The following is a 19,844-nucleotide window of genomic DNA, read 5'->3' on the forward strand; positions in this document are numbered from 1 at the left end:
GATTTTTAAAGAATCATGCTTTGATGGCAGTACAAAGCCTCCTGTATTACTTCTTCGACCTTACTGGCAGGGAAATTGCCACACTAGAGGAGTGTCATCCTCCTTCCTCCCCACGTCCTCCTGCCAAAAGTATTTTCTCAGAATGGGAAAAGCCATACATATTAACACTGCCTCAGACTCCATTACCAGAGGAAAGTGCCTTCTGAACCATGAATTCTGACACTGAAGATCATCCATTGGAAAAAGCCTTCAGCTTTACCTCTGACATTCAAAGGTTTTGTTTATTTCAGTAAGTGTGCATGCAATTTTTAACTCACAGAAACAGAAGAAAAATGTTTTCATCTGTCTACCCAGTGTAATGAGGTAGATGAGAGATGATATAGGGATAGTTTTTGTGTTCTGTGTTAGGCTGAGAGGCTATGAAACTTCCCCTCTGTTTAACACTGTAACAGTAATAACATAGCTGGAGTCTCAGTATTGCTTCTATCTTCAGTGTCAGGTTGTGGCTGTGCACAATCTATAGTATTTTAACTGTTCAAAACCAGTTTGACCAAATACTTGCTGGTTCTGTATGCTGCCCCTTATCTGTATGATCAGAAGCTTGTTTTATTTAACCCAGTAGCTACCACAGTTGTTCAGCACAGCAGATGGTATGCATGAAGAGGGAATCCTTACAGAGTTTCTGCATACCCTCTACTTTATTAAAATCAGAATAGGCTGAAATAAGTCACCCTCAAGCCAGATATGAGCATGTACATACAAATAAGCAACACTCCAACCAAACTAGGTTAAACTCACTCTTTATCAAACCAGCGCAAGTTTGCTTCTAGACAAGGCCTGCAAAAATTTGCTACGCTGTTTAAAACTATTTCTTTTTAATACTTTTGGGCAAGCAGCTTATACACCCACTGTGTAGCTAATGTTAATGGCTGAGCTGTAAATCCCTCACAAGGGACTTTGTGGAAATGCTGATATATCCGTTACCACCACAGGAAAGTGCTGCCGGGCTCTTCTGTAATTACAGCTTCTTCAAAGAAGTGCATCATTTGGTCTGCAGAGAGATGCAGCGAAAACCAGCCCAGGAGCAGACAGGCTGATTTGTCAGAAGTCCTGGTAGCAAGGACATGAGCACGCTGGCTCCCAGAGGTCCTTGCCCAGGTGCTACAGCACCAGAGAAAAGCAACCTCTTTCTCCCTTCCTTCTCTTTCCACCACTTTCCTGCTCCTCCACATGTTTTTTCATGACCCGTGCTTCCCCAGCACCCATCAACACACCAGTCACGCCTTCCCTCTATATAGCATTTCCATCTGTAACTCAAAGCATTTTGCAAAAGGCAATAAACTAGCTGCTTCCTCTGCCCAAGGTCACCCAGAAGAGCTGTGCCGAGTCCAGGATTTGAAACAGGAATTTTCCAAGCCCTGGACCAAGGATGGGATGTGCTGTACTGTTCAGTCACCCATTAGGGAACACGCAGCCCTAGAAATATCCAAGCTCTTACAGGGTGCTTGACACTACTCCAAATCGAGTAAAAATAATGAAAACTATTTTCTGTCCATTTGAGGCACTTGCAAATTACCATTCACTGTCATATCTGAGTGCCAAACACTATCAGACATACTGACAGGCTTTGAAGGCTTCCAAGATGAGGTGGTATTAATGCAAGCCTGCCTCACCACAGTACTGTAAGAATTACGCAGTGGATACTTAAACTTTTGACCCTGTAAATACAATCTGATTCCTTGCAATCAGTAATGAAATAACAAAACCTTGGTAGGGAGTGAGACAGCCGTGAAGGGGTCATTCAGCCCAGCACCATCATGTCCTCATACCTTCATCCAAAAGGATCACAGCATAAGGACGCCGCGCTCATGTCCCGCAATTCATCGGCTGTGGGTGGTACTGCACGATGTCCCAAGGAGTAGGTGGCTATTCCTGAATAAATCTATCTGGCTTCCTGCTGACACAAAGTTCAGCTGGATCTTGGTTGTGGTGAAGGCTGTACTATAGACTTGCTAAAAATGGTGTGTTATTAGCCTGCCTACCTCTGGTCTTGTCTGTGCATGGCAAATAACCAAAGAAGAAAAGCTACCTGATTCTCCCACAAATGGCCTCTCACGCCCCTGTTCATTGCCCCAGAGTACAAGGATTAATCAAAATACATAAACCCTCTAAATCTGCCGGCAGTCTTCAAGGGATAATAAATACCAGAGGATGGGAATTCGGGACGTGCAATGGCTGCATGTACCACTGCTGCGTGGTAGCATCTGGAAGAGACTCTCATGATCTTCTGTAGCCAAGGGGAGTCTTTTATTCAGAGAGACGTGTTGGTATGAAAAAAAAAAAAAATCCACATTTTACCATCACAGGAAAAGAGTTAATCAGGTTCTGAATCCGTGTTCGTATAGTAGTGAGCCATAACAGGATTCAAGAAGCTTAGACTCGTTTCGATCACCTAACGCCTGCTTTCGTGCAAGCTGTTGAACATTTTCTAGTCTATTTACCTCAGACATAACCAGCTATAACTGGAAGGAAACCTAGCTTGGATCAGAATACGGGGGTAGGAGATCCCACTTCAGTTCCGAATCAACATAAAGTTAGCAAAAGTTAGGCTATAAGTAGGTCAATGTCTTAGCGTTTCTTATTGACTTGTTAGCTGAATAAATTCAGTGATTCCCTGTTCGAAGAGTACGTGATTCTTTCTGCCTAGTTTGTGAGAAAATTCTGTTAGCAAGCAAGCCAAGGCAAAAATCCTCCAGACACTGTCAGTTATTACACATTTAGCCCTGTGACTGGTGTGGAGATAAGAGTCACTATGCATCTGAAAGGTTTCTTTATGAAAACTGAACGTGTGTGATAGAAGTTTATGTAAAAAATACTTCTTAGACAATAAAGCATATTTTTTCACCAGTCCGAAATCATTGCAAGATGTTTTCTACCTTAAGAAGAAACCCTGACCAACACTTTATTACCTGCAGAGCTACAAAGAGAGAAATTATGCTTAAAGGTAAAATTTCCAGGAAAAATACTGTCAAAAACAGATCAAAATATTCCATGATAAAATTGTTGCACCTGCGTTTTTACTTTAATTTCATTGTATAACTAAAATGCTTAATTTGCAAATGTCCAAATGGAACATTCTGACATCATTGCTAGAATTTTCCTTTTTCATTCACAAAAGTGAACATACAAATGAGTGAAATTTCACTAAAACTGACTTTCTCTCAGAAATTTTTCAATTCTGTCAGAACCATATTTTTCTATGTAAAAATAATCCAAAATTCAGCTACTTTGTGCTTTTTTCTCCCCGAGAATATCTAACCAGACATCCTACTTGACGATATCTGTAATATTTCTAATTCTCTATTTCAAATACTTGTATCAGAACTGCTTTCTCCAGCAACATTTGGAACAACATATGTCTAAAAAGCATAAACCAGCAGCCCCACTACAACATGCAGTTGCCTGAAAACATGTGGAGTGAGTGTGAAACCACGAAGACAATGTAGTTATGTTTCTACAGTGCTTTGGACAAGTTACTGGGATCCTAATTGGAAATGGAGAAAGGATTTTTTTTTTTTTTCCTGTGGCTTTATTTCCCTTTCCATTTAAGCCAGATAGCCATCTTTCAAACCATGGCCAAACTAATATTTTAAGAGAGAGAAGCTCTAATGAAGTTAAACAGGACAATGAATGGCTGCTCAGTCCTTAGTGGACACCTCTGTCCAAGATCACCAGCACTTATGCTTAATGTTTCATACAAATTAAGCAAGGATTGAACAGAATGACATACGTACACCTCCACATTACCAAAAATGTGCTCTTGGGACCATGCTCAAGTCCCAATTGCTCTGATACTGCCTCTGGGGCTCCTTTCATTTTCCGCCAATGAAATTGAGCCAAGAGACGGTCGCCTCCTGGATTACACAGACTAACAGCAAAGCATATCCACGTTGGGCAGTTGCAGCTGATTCTACATAGGAGTATCCCTGAGGATTACTCCCAAACTCCAGCTTGTCACCACTTTGACAGAGCAGAGCACTAGTAAGCTACTGCCCGCGACCTGACCTGCTGCTTGCTGCTGGGGGTCAGCCTACCAATAAAGCCTCGCAGGGGCTGGAACGGAGCTTTGTTGTGGGTCACTTCCCTCCTTGCACACCATTGCAAGATCCAGGCTGGGAATTAAATGCATCTGCTGGCAATGTCCATGGAGCGAAGGCTGATGCTGTAAGCGAGGGGTCACCAGATGGTGGTTCGTTGCTGGCAGAGTCGCGCTGCTCGACCTTCAGAGAGCACTCGCGTGTCCTGCGCAGCACGGCACTGCTGGGCTTCGAGGCAGTGCTAAGATGCATTACTAGGTCAAGCACTTACTTGGCTGGAGACTGTCGTGGAACAATTTATTATGGCCAATTGGGGCAGATTGCACCGGGCAGGGACAAACTCTAATAAGCACATTAACGCTGAGTGTCATATGCCAAGATCTGACAAAGAGGGGTGAAGAACATCAGTTAATACTTCACTCACCCATTTTTTCCGGGTAACTGCACAAGAGGCTTACAGAACTTCTGCCCATACCTCATCTAACCCGCTGCAGCTCAGAGACATCAATTTCTCTGCCCCAAATGCTACCTGATCCGTCTGATCTGATTCAGCTGCAGTCAGAAAAATCCAGGCTGCACTACATAGGGTTAAGCACTGGCCAAAATATCAGCAGAAGCAGGAGGCTTGGGTGCTTTGAAACTCTGTTCAACATATGTCTGAAGGATTTTTGGGACTGCACAAAACTGTAGCAAAAGAAAAGATTGGCAAGGCAGATGTTCGTTGTTTACTGACCCCTGATGAAACCTGCCCTTTCCTTTACCCATTTGAGATGTTCAATAGATACGTTGGTGCTGATTTTTAAACCATGTGCTGCCAAAAATCTGGTGTATTTCTACGTCCCTGAGAGTTTGAAAACAAGAAGTACACTAGACTAGTGTGAAAACACACTTCCTTATGGCAGGTTTATAAGCTGATCACTGGAAATGAATTTCTTGCAAAGTAACATGTTGAAAACCATGACAGGCTCATTGACAACAAGCAAAGCCCTCACATTTCTATCTCAGGAAGAGGGTCAGTTTGCAGAGCAGGCACCAAGCGATTGTTTATTGGAGCTTTTGCAGAAAAAAAAATGAAATTTTGCCTTCCGGGTATTTATGTGGAAAAAGCTGATACTGTCGCAAACACAAATAACACAAAAACAGGACTGTGAGAACTCCCGACTGCACTCGAGCTTTCCCTTCCACGCCATTTTCCTGTATGGCTAACATGGCAACAGGAGAGCCCAGCCAGCACGGTAACACTTCCGTCTTCAGAAGGGGCCAGCATCTTGCTTTGCTTGATTTTCCCCACCTGTCAAGCACGTCTTGTCCAAGAATATTTCCCAGGCAGCTGAAAAGATGGAGGTGCAGACACGATGAGCAGAGCATAATGAAGCTGCTTCTGAGCACGGCTTGGAGAAGTGCTCGGGCAGCAGCCAGCTGCAACCTCAGGACTCTTGTTCATAGGGAGCCAGAGCAGCGGTGGTCCCAGATGGAATAGCTCAGCCTTCGTTAAGTCACAGGCACTATTTCTGTTGTATATTCACCCCCTGCTTCTGGAGTCACACTTAACTCCTGCTTTTAAAATTTTCAGGCCTTGTGAGTGCAAGAAAATAACCCTCCCCATGCAGCGTTGTAAAGCTGTTGTGAGGTCTGCAGGATCCCAGATGTAAAGCCTCAGTGCTGAGTGGTACCAAGCAGCATCCTGGCATCCCAGCTGGGAGGTCACCAGCACCACGTGCACACCGAGTCTCACCCATGTATGTGCATCTACTCACCCAAGCATGTGTATCAACGTGCAACGCTCCTGATTTCTTTCATACAGATCTGGTAATAGTATACAGATAACTAAAGCATCTGAGTAGCACATCAAACTCCAAAAAGGACCACCAACCTTGCTAAATGTGACACACAATGTTGAATTTTAAGCCATGCATAATGCAGACAGATTATCTTTGTTCAATAATACTAACTAGGTTAAAGAACTATCATCCCATACACTGTGGAACAGCAGAAAATGATAAAGAGGGTTTTTGAAATCCAGTCTGGCATATTTTATGGCCAAACTACTCAGCAGGGGAAGCTGCCTGTTCTCCAGACGGCTGAAAAGCTAGCTCAGGGCCAGGCTGAATGCAAGCAGCATCCCAGCTGGGCACGGGGATCCTGCAGCCTGAGGCCACTCTAAAATTCCCGTTCATCATCACACGGTCCATTCACCTCTCCTCTGTTGGCAGGAAGGGGAAGCAAGGGAGGCAGCAGGGAAATCAGCAAAATTTTAAACAGAGTTAGGAATAAAAACACAAAAGGATATACAGAATACTAAACAGAGCAGAGGAAACTTGCTGTTTGGAATCCCTGACCTGGCAAAATGGCAGGGTGAGAAGGGAAGCAGGAGCTCAGACACAGCAGTTTGGCAGCTGCCATCACTTTTAATACATCAGGCAATCACCATAAAAAGCTAAGAATACAGCAAAGGCCATAAGCTTAACTGAATACATGTGTCATTAATACTTCATGTTCAGTAATGTGAAATATTGCAGACCCATGGAAGGGTACTAGAGTGTGCTGAGCTGGCTGGGAAGAGAGGAGCCAAGGAAAGCCTCCACGTGTAACACAGCCCTGGTCAGAGGGAAGGCACTACTGCAGAGGCTTTAAGTACCAGAGGAGAAATTCCCAAAGCAAGGCTTGCTACTGCATCTGCACTACAAAATTGTAAACCTGTCTCTTTATGAACGCCAAGGAGAAACATGGTTTTGATCAGAATCAGAATCCCAATTTCAAGCCATAGCGTCGAGTCACAACTCACTCTTCTTGAAGAAGAAATGCTTGCTTTGTCCAAGGTGGCCCTTTTCCTCCAGGACCACAAGCTCTAGCAAGTTTCCCCTCCACAGAGGCACATGAACAGAGCTGGGCTGCAGGCACCCCAAGATCCTGAAGACCCAGGCCTTGGAGATCACCAAGCACAGTGGCAAGCCTGGCATGGGGATGATGATGTTGCAGAGAGGGAGCTCTCACAAGGCAGCAGCTTCACCTCCCAATACCAAAGGGACACCAAAATAATACAGAATAGATGAGGTTAAAGGATCTAGACCATTTTAAGCAAATCTATCTGAACTATAGCAATCACAGTTCCCAAGAGAAAAAGGCTTTGAACAATCGCATTTTGGCTTCATTCTTCATGCAAGCATAGGAGCTATTTGTTTTTTTCGGGGCTCATTGCTCAAGCTCTCAACCCGGTTAGCAGATAGCTACAATATCCAGTCCACTGCTGTGGCATGCAATAAGCTTAATTGCAATTACACAAGTGGAGTTTCCCAATGAACATATCTAGGGATCTGCCATTTGGCTGGTGCTCTCTCATACATTCTGCTTTACAAGTAAAGTTAATGAGTACAAAATTAAGCACTTGAGAAACAGATCATTGACACGGTCCACACCAGATTTGTGGGAGAATGGCATAAGCAAGTTTAGGGAATATTTGCTATTCTCTCATATAATCTTTCCATCTTTTCAACTGATATGAAGGAAACAAGCAACCAAACACCTTAAGCTGTTGTTTTCAAGTTTTATTAATGTATTCCTACTGCCATTTTCAGCTCCTAGTCAATGTCTTTGATAGCTGACACATCGTTTCTATCACATCTTATTTTGCTGAAGGCATTTTTCAGCTCCCTTAAGCCTCTCCATTCCCAGCTCCTGTGCATGTTTTTGTGCTAGTATTAATTTAAATAACCTTTTTCCCCCGTAAACCTGCTTTTTAAATTTAATGAGATCCCAGGTTTATACTTGTGCTTACCAATACCCACAGGGGTACAGTCCCCATTTAGGTGGTAACGGATGGAGCAAGGCATCTCACAGGCAAAAGTGTCTTACAGGAGGTATAAGACTACACGTAAGCCATGCTCCTTTCTCCTCTCCCAGCAAGTTCTAGCTCCTTTTCTATATTATGTCTCTTGCATAGCTGGGGTTGAAGAGAAGCGTAACCTAAACCTGTAATTACCTCTTCTAAGTAAGCCATCTGCAGCACGTTCATAGCAAGCAAAAGCACAAACATACAAAATATATAGTAGTATGAATTGGATTATTGAGAAGGCAAGTAAGAGTTTTGTGGTAAGAGGAAAAAATGATACATTATTATTTATTTATTCTTAAAAGAAAAGGTAATTAGGTATTTGGGAGGTATTCAGAAGCTTTGGTTCTGTTTGCGTTTCACTAAGAGGTGGGAAGAGGTCTGGGAAGGCTCTTTCCAGCCTGTTTGTCTTTCTCCAGCTCCAGTGACAGCAACAAACATCTGACTCACTCCCCAAAACTTGGAGTGTCACACATCTGGCAGTGGGGCCAAACACGGGGCTCCCAGAGCTGAAATTTCATGCTGTAGACCAGAGAACCCTCACACACCTTCTCCTCCAGCTTCCACACTAGCACCAAACAAGCAAAGGACCAAGTCCCCTTCTAGCTCCCTCAGCCCTCCTTGGCAGGCTAGGCTCACACAGCTTGCTTCTCCAACACCTCTCCACCTACTACTCCTATTCCTGCTGGGCTGCAGCCTTTTATAGCAGCTGTTTTTTGATTGGCATACTTTCACAGATGGGGGAGGCAAATAGGTCCTTCATTAACCCTTTTCAGGTGGCTGCCAAGTGTGTGTGGGGGGGTTATATGTCATTTTTGTTAATGAAGTGCCTTCTGGAATTGAACCCTATGCTCCTTTTTCATAGACGTGTCATTCGGCACATCTAACTGGAAAGTAAAAACAATTTATATTCTTAATCCTCTTTATTGTCAGTAAATGAGGCAGTGAAGTGGTTGGGTGAAAAGGCAGTATTCTGAACAAACATTTTCCTTTATCCAAGGTAATATTTAAAAATAGCAGACTTTGGAAACTAACACATGTATTTTGTCTCTATACTTCCCTTTGTTTGATTCATATTTTGCTAAATGAGGTCTAGGATAAACAGGAAGGATGGAAAGAAGCAGCTCCCTTCCCCATTTTTTCTTTATATCTTTCCCTAAAAGGCAAGTCCGTGGAGCTCCAGTCTGTTTGCTGACTATAAGGCAGCATTCAACATGTGTTTGCAGGGAAAGCTTCCTGTGTGCTGGTAGTGCTAGAGAGAACTAAGCAGTACATGAGTGCTGCTTGTCTGGCTGACTGATGTCTTGCTTTGCTGCTGTTTGTTCTCCATGTTTTACATATGCTCCTAGGAGAAATTAACTGGAGAAAGTTTATCTAAACAAAAAGGCTCTCCACCTCACATGGGGATTTATGGAATTTTGCTATTTGTGAGAAGATGTATAAGGTTATAAATAGAAGCCTAAAAAGTAATATTTTTGGCTGTAACTTACCAGGGATACCTAATCTCCATACTTATTACATCCCAGATCTTAGATCCTTTCTTCTTCTCCATTCTTCTTACTGTGGGGTTAGGGACAAAGCTGGGTGGGAAAAGTGGTGTGACCAGGACAAGGCACCCTAACTGCTGCTTTTGACAGAGAAAGTGGAGCAGAATATGGACAAAAGCTAGAAAAACTCTTCTCTGCCTTCTCAGGAACTACCAGTTCAGGGACTCTGCAGCCATGTGAGAAGGCTGATCATTTTATCTACACCTTGAACCAGCTCTGTGGCTACTTTTAAAGCCACTTGCTTATCTCACCACGTTCAAAACCTTGCTTGCCATCATAATATTCTCTGCCTTAGGAACCACTTCTCCATAGAAGTGAAAACCATAAACAAAAGTACCATATTGGTGTAGGTACTCGGGTAAGTCATTATCACAAGTAGTTAATTCAACCAGTAGTTAATTTTAGAGAGGACACAGGTAATAGTCGAACAATTCAGAAAAAGCATCAAGATAAAATATATTTGATGTCTTCTGCATGATGATATAATACATCAAAAATTTGATTTTAAACTTTTTGACAGGTTGCTGCAGGCATTATATCAAAATTAGCCTTGTGCTAACGCTGCTGAAAGGAAGGAGGAGGGGGACAGCAGAAGTCCACGCATTAAGAAAGTGAGCAAATAAGTAAATGAAAGTGAAAGTGGCCCCAGTACTCCAATGGTTCCAGGGATTTATGTCTATGTGACATACTGTGCACAGGCACGAGCTCAATCTGTCCACTTTCCAAGGTGGTCAAAGACTTGTGGTTAACATCATGCCAAGCCTGAATGGGAAAACCCTGCCAGTGACTAAATATATGAACTTGGGCTTGGTGCTGTGTTAGCCCAGCCACATGGAATTTGGACAAGCTGGAACACAGAGTGAAGATGCGTTTGCTGATGATGTACTGGCAGATGAACTCTGTGTTCATCTATAAGAGCAAACAAAAGGTTTTTCTGCGCTATATCATTAAGAAAAACATGCACAACACTTTTTCCAAATTTCATCATGAAGCTGAATGGAGAGGACAGAACTCCTTGCAAAAAAAGAATGCATAAGAGGCACATTTGGACAGGCTTCTAGGTGGCCAAAATGTGCTTTTTCCAGGCTGCACTTAGTGCAAACTCTGTGTACATCATCCACTAACATACTGCCACCACAATCAAATCATGCTGACTTTATAACCACACTTTATTTTGGGGAATGGGCATTCTTTCAGTGAATGCTACTTTGTTCTATGTTATTGAACCTCTGAATTGACAGTGCTGCACTTTTTCTTAAGATCTATGAATTGGGAATGGGAGAACCATTCATCGACTCCAAGAACCTTAATCAGGTCACAGCTCTTGCGAGGTATCAAGAATTGGCTTGATTTCCCTCTCTTGATTTCATTTACCTCTCCAGTCCAATGCCACACTTCCTGGTTCTAATCAGGGATAGAAGAACAAAAGCTGAACAGTGTTTAGAAATATTTATTTTTTGTAAAATCAGAAACACAAAACATCAAACAACTTCTGAGAGAGCTGGTTCTCCTGAGACTGCTATACCTCAACTTAGTTTAATTAAACAATTTTGAGCAAACATCTGGAACAGCTGAGTGCTTCATCCCATCTAAACGTCTGACCCATATCTCTAATACTGGAGTGGACCATGGTGAAATTAGATCCAAAAGGAATTTAGCTGCATTCATGAGTGCTGTGTTTAGTGAAACTTCACATCCATAGACAAAATCCACGAATTGTCACTGTGCCCAGACAAGTTACTTGTCATTACGATGATCTGAAAGGCATCCATAGAAAGAAATCATTTTGACTGAGCTTCGTTCCTCAAGGACAACGCCAAGGTTAATTTATTTGTTTTTCACTTTGAGTTGGGGGTGGACAGTCCCTGGAAGAGTAGCGTTGTTTGTCAAATGCATTTCTGTAAGTATTTGCTCACCAACTACTGCGTCTATTCCACACCTTCCCAAATATCTCTAGGAACGTAGGCTGTGCTCATAAACTCTGTTTTTTCTCCAAGTTTCACTCCACTCAAGTGGCTCCTACAGAATTTTCCAGGATTTGTAACACTGATAACTGGGATAGGTAACTATCAGTGACATGTGACACTGGAAAGATCCTAATAAATGATAGATAGACATCAGGTGAGAGAAACAAGTGTAGAGATGGGTAACAAAGAAAATTGAACACTAAAAAGAATAAAGGCTCATTTTGCTTGGAATGTAGAATCACACACAGACAGAAGAGGAAAGTCCTCTCTATCTTCAAGAGCTGCTCTCTGGGATAAAGGCAAAATATTTGGTCTTTTTCCATGGTTCCTTTTGTAACATGAGCTGGTAGCTCACTGAGAGTCTGTACTTGTATTAGTGAACTTTTCTGAGGTCTCCTCATCCTTACATCCTTCTAAATTTTCTATTTGATATAATCTTGTGGCCCCATATTGAATTTGTTGTGCAATCAAATTCCGTGTTACCTGAGAAGAGGTTTCAACACTGTGGTTAACTCTTCACTGTATTTTTCTTTAGCTTTTGAGATTCAAAAGTGTGGTCATGGGTACAACTGTACCTCTGGAACCACACTTTTCTTAAACAACTATTTACACAGAAATGTTTCTATGGTGCTTAACCTCAGCTCCAGCAATCTACTTGCAAAACTGAGAAGAAAAGAGCATATTGGCAAAGGTACACTTATTTAAAGACATGTATTAACAAAGCTACACTTATTTAAAGAAAGTTGGACTGCAGAAAGGACTGCATTTTGAACACACTGTGCATTTCATGGCAAAAAGTAAAAAGCAAAGGTCCCTATTAGTAAATTTCTATTTTCTGGAGATGCGATTTGGCAATTAGACACCAGTGAGTGATTTATTATTATTTTTTTTTTTGTCCATCCAGTCCACAGTTACACTATTAGGATTTACAATAACTTCTGGAGAATGGCATAATTCAGATATTATGTCACAGATATATCTACAGTGGCAGAAGAAGGAGGAGACCTCAAAAATATAAGAGTAGCCAACACAAGAAGTTAGGTGTAAATACAAATTATCCTGTTCAAAAAACATTCAGTATTAAGAAATCTGATTTTAATATTTTTACTGCAAAATTCAAAGGAGCAATACTAAAATTCAGCCCCACACCAGATCTCCCCACCTCATACATTTGGTCAGTGTGGACTTAGACCCAAACATCTCCTTAAGCTTACAGATGTACGTTTAGCGGGAAAATGACTTTTTATTGACAAAGTGTGTCATATCCATTTACATTCTGGCCAGCCCTCCAGTATTGAAAACCATATGGCTGTTGTTTTAAACAGGCTGAACTCTTTTCAAAATCCATTACAGCAAGTGTGCTAAACACCAGCTTTCTGAAACGAGCAGGGAGTTTGTTTAGCCCTGTCTGCATCAGGAGCTACATGTGTACAGTGATCTGATGGCTGTTGAGGAAAGCCAAACCTGCTGCCTTCATCAATAAAAGGGTATTTTGTCGGTTCACAACAGACATATTTAACACCCCTAAAACATCAGGAGCTCAGGCTGAAATTAAAACTTTTCACTGTGTGTCCGTCTATTAAAAACACTTGCTGAGGAACAAGGTAAAGGGAAAGAGACATAACGTTAGGATGGCCTCATGATCCCCAAATACAGAACTGGACTTGAAAGAAATACACATTCCAGTGTCCATTGCTTGGTAAAATAGTTACAGAGATATGAATGGAACTGCCAGTGGTCACCAGTTACTGAGAAATGAATCAGCTGAGACAGGAAGATGATGAGCTGAAGAAGCAGCTGGACTGGTGCTGTATAGGCTGCAGATCTGCTTCTAGCTTTGGAAAAAGCATCCAAATGTCTGGAAGCCTGATGGCATAAAGTGCTGGCAACAAGCACCTCTCTGCAGAACAAGCCCCTTTTTAATCTTAGAAGTCCTACACCCACAGTCCTAGAGTCTCCCAGACAATTCAACCTCATAAGGCTTCCAGGCCAGACCAGTCTTCATCCCTAAGATTTTTATTTTTATTTTTTTTTAAATATACTCATTCACAACAGACCTTACCTGTAACTGTGCCTCCCGCCCCATATGTCCCTTCCCTGCTGAGAGCCACACAACTCCCCAGGTCACCAAGTGGAAATCAAGCACCGCACTGCCCTCCATGACACGATTGTCCCACTCCTGCTAAGCAACCCTCCCCAAACCACCACACGCAGTCTGTTATACCTGACTGGAAGCATGAAATAATCTCTAAATGCTGCATCACTTGTAGAAATTCACTACTGCAGTTACTCTGCTTAATCCTGAGGAGATCAAAGGCAGCACTGACTTACACAAGTCCTGCTGGTTTTGGTGTAATTGTTTTGCCATAGATGAGTGCAGAATTTGGCCAATATTAATTATTAAACCACATAAATGGCAAGGTGATTATTTTCAAACTCTCATTCAGCATGTGGCCAAGTGACTCAGCTACTTCTCTTGGTTATCACCTTCTGCAATTAATTACAAATTGTTGGACCCAAATGTCAACCACAGAAAGAAAGGAACAGTGCAGCCACAAAGAAAGAAAAGTGTGTTTTACAAGGCTCCCAAAGAGCTAGAAACTCAATTTGGTTGCCTCCAAATACTCGCGGGGATAAAGAAGAAAACAAACTTGTGCAAACAAGAGAGCAGTGCATCTTGGGGAAGCCCTGACTTCTAGCACCCTATTACTTTGTGCAATACATTAAGGTTAACCTGACACAGCACATAACTGGAGAACTCAAGTTAAATAAATGAAATCAGCTGTCTGACTTCTTTAAGATAAATGATGTTATTACAGCATAATTGTATAACCCCATATAGCTTACAGCAGCAAAAGGATGTGTATTTCACATGCCCTACTATAATTACATTCCCATTATAATTTTGCAGTTAGTTGCTATGAGCTCTGGTCATGAAAACATGCCAATTTTGTATGGGATTGAAGTCTGCCTAATTTTAGCAAATTGAGAGCTGCACAAAAGAAAAGAGATAAATACTATGTTGTTATTTTTCATTAGAGAATTGCTATATTAAGAGGCTGTGATCCAGCTGTGTTTGTTTAAATAAAAGTGTGATTTGAATACCTCCTACAGCTATGTTCCTGCCAATGAATAAAAGATAAAATGCGGCTCTCGTTGGATGTTAGTCTCTGAGTTCTAGCTGACTCAGAGATTTATTGTTTAACATAAGGAAGTGAAAAGCATGTAGAGCAGACCACACACAGGGCTCTTTTGTGTATTGTTTCAAGCCATACCACTAATAGATTTGTTCCACCAAGGCTTGCAGCAATTCAGCTGTGCTAAAATGCTCCACTTAACTGTGAAAAAAATAATAATAAAATAGTAATTATGTCTAGATGGCAAATGCAGCTTAGACCAACACCATGAGTAATGTAAACAGGAACTAATACCATTCAGAGCTGTATGTTATCATCATTATGATAATGAAATTAAGCTTTTATTTCCAAAAAACAAGCCCTTTAACATACTACTCAGTGTCTGTACAAACACACAGACTTCCATTCATAGCCTGATATGACTCTGAAGATGCCGAGCTAATATCCTTCTAACATTGTCTATATGTATATATGTACATATAAATACACGTACAAAATATATTGTGCACTCCAGTAATCAGTCTGAAACTTATCACAGAGAACTTGGAACTCATTGTGCGTTGGAAAAGCCTTTTACAATGCAAATAAAATGATGCATATAAATAGTCCTTGCATTGTTGCTGCCTGTTTTGTAGCTTCCTTCATGCTAATCTTACACTGAGGCACATCAGTCTCAGGTAGCTGATATGTCTGAAAAAAGACGGAAAGGGAAAGGGAAAGGGAAAGGGAAAGGGAAAGGGAAAGGGAAAGGGAAAGGGAAAGGGAAAGGGAAAGGGAAAGGGAAAGGGAAAGGGAAAGGGAAAGGGAAAGGGAAAGGGAAAGGGAAAGGGAAAGGGAAAGGGAAAGGGAAAAGGAAAGGGAAAGGGAAAGAGAAAGAGAAAGAGAAAAAGAAAAAGAAAAAGAAAGAGAAAGAGAAAGAGAAAAAGAAAAAGAAAAAGAAAAAGAAAAAGAAAAAGAAAAAGAAAAAGAAAAAGAAAAAGAAAAAGAAAAAGAAAAAGAAAAAGAAAAAGAAAAAGAAAAAGAAAAAGAAGGGAAGGAAAAAAAAAGGAATGTAAATCAAGTCTTATTCTACTGTAGCCTTAACATTGGTTTTACAAGTATAATGGATTGATAAAACATATTAGTTTACTTAGTTCAGCGATGGATAACTATATTCCCGACTTGGAATAAACTGAACAAGGATGTTTACAAGGAGATGGCAACTTCCTTGAATAAAGCAGGCAGAGTATTCATAGCCAAAAGGCCCATGGATGGTCAGTGTGAGACCTGAGATATGTATAGGGAGTAAAGTCTTGCAGCTGTAACCGAGCAAGCTAAAACTTGCTTTACACGAGGAAATGGAGCTTCATGCCCAGTTGCTACCAACTCGGGGGCAGATAGAAAGCATGGTGAAAGGCCAGGACCTTGAGTCTGGGAATGCAGCAAAGTCAGTATGTGCATAGGAGGACTGTGAACTCATGGTACAGAGCAGGCAAGTGCTACATTCCCATCTTCTCTCCTCACAGCACCTCAGAAGCAGATGATGAACTACAACACAGCCCCGAGCTGGAGTCACAAATCCCCAGGGCAGAGCAACCGACACACTGCTCCTTGCTCAAGCCTGTGCCAAAAGAACAGCCCGGAGCCTATGAGTGCGTAGAAGCTGTAATCCGTGTGTTTTGAAGATACAATCTCAGCTCACTCTACAGGACTTTATGCTTCAAACTCTCAAGAGCCTTAATAACAATATCCTGTCTTCTTTTTATGTAGCACCTGTCAACCCGGAGGGACCAAAAGCACTTCAAAAACTGTGTGGTTGTTGCTGTTAAAGAACTCAGGAATCACTGCTTGAGTTGCCTGCAGGAGGCTGAAATGTAGGATATTTAGCATTAAAGAAGAGCAAATTATTAGCTATGAATAATTTATCCCTTCAAATCAGCTTCTTTTTGACTTTATTGAACATCTGCAAATAGGTCTCAGCCTCACTCTTTGGTTTATTTGAAGGTTTCATTCCACTTCTTATTTTTTATGTGACTGCATACTTTCATGAACCATGTACCTAAAAACACTGAAGAGAGTTGAGCAAAAATGAGCAAAATTTAAATTACCTGCTTATAAACATGACAGAAGCAACTCATATGTAGCTAGGAGAAACAGGCAATAGCATGATGGACAAAGGAAACATTGAGTAAAGGGCTGGAAAGAGATAAGCAAGACATGGAAGAGGATGAAATATCCGGTGGACAGCTGGATAGAGTTTTATGGAGATGTTTTAAACCATCAGCATGTTGGAGCTCTAGGCTGAAAGGGAAAGAGAGGAACCGCGAGAAACGTGGTTGCTTGGATATGCATGTCTTGGAGCAGACATCCCAAGGGAAGTTCTAATCATCGGGATGAAAGGAAGGGAAGGTATGAGTAAGATCTGGGGAGGGAGACATCAAACCTGTGGCATGACAAAAGCTGTTTCTGAAGCTATGATTAATTCACAGCTTAAAATGGATGAATTTAGACTTTTCCCCTCCTGCTCAGAACTTGTCTATCAACACGCTTTGTTTGTTTGAAATTGTTGAAGTGTTTCCTGAAAATCCATTTCAGTTAAGGGTTGATGACCAGATATTTGGTTTCACATGTTTTCAATTAGACAACATTCGTGGTATGTGATGGGAAGCCTCGATCATGTGATAGTGATACTTTCCAAAGCAGGAGGAGGGAAATTGTAGCTTGCTATGTAAGCACTTTCTTCTACACATGAGCAGTGCTGGAATGAAATTCTACTTATATACACACAAGGTAAGTGCAGTGAAGAATCTGAGAATCTGTTGGATTTTTTTTTTTCTTTTTCCAAAATTAGCACACATAAGCTTTTATCAGTTCCAGGAGAATTCCTCAAGACAATGAGAGGCGTCTTCAGGATGATACCCTTAATAAATGCTATAAGGAGTGAAATGGAAGCTAGACTTGCTCTCAACTTCTCTGGATTTCTAAGAAAAGCCTTCCCACACCTTCCTGGAGATTGCTTGAGACAAGAGAACTCTCCCAGGTCCAGCTTTCTTTGATCTGCTATTGCTGGCTGTTTAACATGATCATTTCTGTTCTTTGTGGGTTTGCTGGAGACCTGCTACCAGCACAGTGTTGCTGACATTTCATTATTTTCTAGGCTTTACTGTTTCAACCCTTCACCTTTTCACCCTTTTCTTACTGCTGGCAGGGTTTACTTGTGGTTGCAAAAATACCGAGGAGCTGATTTTCTAGCTGTGACTCAACTTAAATAAACTGAAAAAAAAAAAAAAAAAGCAGAACTATTGTAGGATTAAAGCAGTTCAACAGTTTACAACGTGAAATGATTTAAGTTTTGACACTTATTTCCTCAGCTATCTTTCCTTATCGAAATATACCACAAATAACAGCTCAGCGTGCTAGCGCTGACAGCCGTGCTACTGCCTGCCGAAGGTTATGGCACCCTTTGCAGGGATCCCATTAGTTGAGCAGCATCTGCCAAGCGCAGCGTGACTGCCTTCGAACGCGGGCAGGAGGCGGCTGGAGAAGGGCAATGGGAGCTGCTGGGAACGAGATGCTCCTGAGCCTCTCTGGCTGCAGGTAGCCACAGCACAGATGCTGAAGCCAGACCAGACTGCAGGTCTCCCATTTCATGTGGCACAAAATGCCTCCCAAAGACTGTGAGCGAGCCTTTGGGTGTTTGCTGCAGAAGAATGGAAAGTTAGCTGCTGTCAAATGGGAGCAGGACAGAGCAGGACTGGCTCCAGATCCCACGAGATCCCATAACCCCAGCAGTGAACGTGAGCAATTCAGAAGTACCTTTGCAAACAGGAAAACATCTTTCAATGCCACACTACTAGATGCTACACCTAGGCTACGAGGTACCAAATGCTATAGCCAGCTTCTCGTGCTTTAAAAGAAAAGTAGACGCCCTAATGTATGGAATTAGTTAAATGCCATGCAAATGCAACACAATGCATGTTCACTGATCAGATCTCTTTTTATCACCATTTTGTGGATAACGAATCAACCAATCAGACACCCAAAGCCTCATGGTCAGAAGCAGTGGTTTCAAGATTGCCATTATCCTGTTTTATGATCTCTTCCACTAATTCATGAAGTTGTTCCTGAAACACTATCCTTTTGGTGAGGCCACTCCAGAACTTCTGGCAGCTACAAAATGTCTTCTAATTTATAGTCTAAAAATATTGAGGACAATGCACATTCATTCGATATTGTACCAGCGTCATGTTACCATATGTGGTGCAACTCTTCAGGCAGCCAAATAAAATATTCTAATGCTTCAACACAGTGCTAGGGAATGCTCATCTTTTACAGCTGCTCCTCAGCAGTATTCGCTGTAAAGGAGTAGAATGGGACTCCATTGTGTTATGTTCTGCAGAAATACCCTGAAAAAAAAAAAAACAAAAAAAACTCCGGCCTTACAGTTTCCAACCAGAACAGAAATGCTAAAGAACTTGAAGAGAGAGAGCGATAAAAAAGGACTATGCATTTTTAAAGTACTTTTAAACTATGGATATTATTAGATAATATGGATATTATCCCGCCTCTTCAGGTCTCTTTCACTGACTGATTTTATTTAGTTCTTGTCATAGGGGTGAAACTTGAGAACCAAAATGAGATGGTGGCACTCAGTGCACTATGCATGATGAAAAACGTGATATAAAAAATAGCATTGTTGGTACAAGATACCAGTCTGTGAGAAACTTGTCCAGGTGCCATGGCAGAACAGGGCTAGATGGGTATTGCAGCAAAAGACACAAGAATATAGTAAAGGGTGAAGTGAGGAAGGATCTAAAAGATTAAGAAAATACTGGGCTTCATGAGGTAAAATGGGATGAGTAATTGCAAGAATTTGTCAGAGAAATGGGCAAGGAAAATAAACTTGTATATAATAAATAAAATATACTTCTGACATTTCTTTGGCCCAGGTGGATAAGAAGTCCATGAGATGGAAAGGAATTCCTTCTTTTCTGGGCCAAAGACTGGAATGAATCATCCCAGGCTGCAGACCTGAGTAGCAAGGTAAGAGTGTGACAGACAAGGGTCACAGAGAGCAAAGGGGATGAAGGAAATATTAAAGATATGTCAGGATTTAACTTCTGGCTATAAATTATTTCAGCTGTGGCAAAATAGCCAGGAAGACATACCCATGCTCTGAGATGGATGGATGGAAACAGTTCGGATGTAGATCAGTGTGCATAAAGACAACAGGTGGATATGCTGAGTAGCTGGATTAAGAAATAGGCAAAGTGTATGATGGCAGAAGA

This window comes from Anas platyrhynchos, chromosome 8 (genome assembly GCF_047663525.1).
Source record: "Anas platyrhynchos isolate ZD024472 breed Pekin duck chromosome 8, IASCAAS_PekinDuck_T2T, whole genome shotgun sequence".
NCBI classification, from domain to species: Eukaryota; Metazoa; Chordata; class Aves; order Anseriformes; family Anatidae; genus Anas; species Anas platyrhynchos.